This window comes from Culex quinquefasciatus, chromosome 2 (genome assembly GCF_015732765.1).
Source record: "Culex quinquefasciatus strain JHB chromosome 2, VPISU_Cqui_1.0_pri_paternal, whole genome shotgun sequence".
Classification (NCBI taxonomy): domain Eukaryota; kingdom Metazoa; phylum Arthropoda; class Insecta; order Diptera; family Culicidae; genus Culex; species Culex quinquefasciatus.
The window spans coordinates 141310475-141312818 of NC_051862.1; positions in this window are offsets into that span (position 1 = coordinate 141310475).

Genomic DNA, 2344 nt, shown 5'->3' on the forward strand with positions numbered 1-2344 from the left:
TAATTCTTGAATTCTTAAATTCTTAAATTCTTAAATTCTTAAATTCTTAAATTCTTAAATTCTTAAATTCTTAAATTCTTAAATTCTTAAATTCTTAAATTCTTAAATTCTTAAATTCTTAAATTCTTAAATTCTTAAATTCTTAAATTCTTAAATTCTTAAATTCTTAAATTCTTAAATTCTTAAATTCTTAAATTCATAAATTCTTAAATTCTTAAATTCTCAAATTCTAAAAATTTCTTAAAAATCGAACTTGCCTAACTACGCAAATCCAGTTCTGAGATAAACTCTTAAATGAAATCACCCAATTTTTAAATAACTATCAAACTCTCGCAACTCATCTTCAAAATATTGATTTTTTTATTTTCAGGTTAAAGCTGAACACATCCGTGAATCTTTCGTATTCCGAAACTACCGAATTACCGAATAAAAACATTTTTATATATATTTTAATAATATATAACGATATTTTATTTTCTACTGTTTATTCCTGCTATTTTTATCCCCTAGGCTTTTCAGGCATAAAATAAGTATTCCGTCATCTTGGATTTTGTCCGCTTTGATCGCTCCCATTTCCTGCAAAAGCCTAAAAATTAGTCTTTAAACCTATAAATAAGTCTTTTTAAGCCTAAAAATAAGTCTTAATCAAGTTCCGCCATCTTGGATTTTGTCCGCTTTGACCGCTCCCATTTCCTGCAAAAGCCTAAATATTAGTCTTTTAAACCTATAAATAAGTCTTTTTAAGCCTAAAAATAAGTCTTAATCAAGTTCCGCCATCTTGGATTTTGTCCGCTTTGACCGCTCCCATTTCCTGCAAAAGCCTAAATATTAGTCTTTTAAACCTATAAATAAGTCTTTTTAAGCCTAAAAATAAGTCATAATCAAGTTCCGCCATCTTGGATTATGTCCGCTCTGATCCCCTCGCATTCTCGAAAAAGACTAAAATTTAGGCTTTTTGACGATAACATAAAGCCTAAAATTTAGGCTTTTTCGTACTAAAACGAAACTAGTCTTTTAAAGACTAACCCATCATTAGGCTTAAAAAGACTTAACACGGTTAGGTTCGATAAAGCCTAATTTTAAGTCTTAAAAGACTAATGTCGGCTTTGCGTGTAATATTTTGTTTTCATCAGCTGCCACGTGCTCACGCTCAACTTTACTACAACAAAAACACATCACACACACTAAGGAAAGACGGGCGAGCTGTCACGACAGCAGCGTCATCAGCGCCGGGTGAGTGGATGCCGAAGCTAAATCGCATTTGAAACAACCATTTTTGGCTCGGTTAAATATTGGAAGCCGATGGTTCCACACTCTAGTGTCCCGTCTGTGATAAAATTTTGTGTCTCGATTTGCCCCACTTCCTGTTAACCTAGAGTGCTCATATTTTGGCCAGATGCTAGTTTTAAATCTAGCGTTTTGTTTAAAGTCATATTAAAAAAAAACTCTAGATATGTAAAAACAATCTCTGAAAATTCCAAGCAGATTGGTGAGGTTGATGCGAGACCGGTATGCTTAGCTCGTGGACTCGCTCTTAAGTAAAGATGGCGTTACGAAAGGTGCATTCGTAACGCTGTCTTCGCTTAAAAATGTGGATATATTTTTGATTTTGGAGAAGTAGTGATTAAAGATAAAATTTGTCAGCCATAATGAAGTACCCGCCATCGAGCAGTTTTTGTTTCGCTCCATAATAAATAATAAAAAAAGCAAAAACTGCTCGGCTGCGGCTGCCATTTTTATTAGAATTAAACTATTTCACACTAATGGTGCATCCGCCGTCGAGCAGTTTTTGCTTTTTTCTAAAATGTATTTCTTATGGAAACTGCTCGACGGCGGGTACTTCATTAGACACCCAAAAACCTATTCAGAGTCAGGGGTATTCAAAACACCCAAAAAGCAAAAAATCAAAATTTAGTTTGTTGGACCCTCAAAAAAACTCAAGACATTTCTGGAGTTTTTTTTTTAAAGGTCCAATAAACCAAATTTCCAGTTTCAAATTTTGAGTATTTTTCAAACCGCCTTGAGTCAGGGGTATTAAAATACACCCAAATAGCAAAAACTGAAAATTTGGTTTATTGGACCTTTTCAAAAAAAACTCCAGATTTGACTTCGAGAGCAGAATTTCACTCAAAAATCTGGCATGCCAGTTTATCAGGCTACCTGGCAACCCTGTCTGTGCTGAAATTTTTGTTCAGCACATATCACACCGGCTACTTTAGAAGCTCAGTTCAAGAATCACCCCCCACAAAAAGAAATCAAACTGTCTTGAATATCTTTCCTATGGAATAATTTTCTTAAATTTGCGCGCCAAACCTGGCCAATTTTATTGTTGCATTTTCGCTAA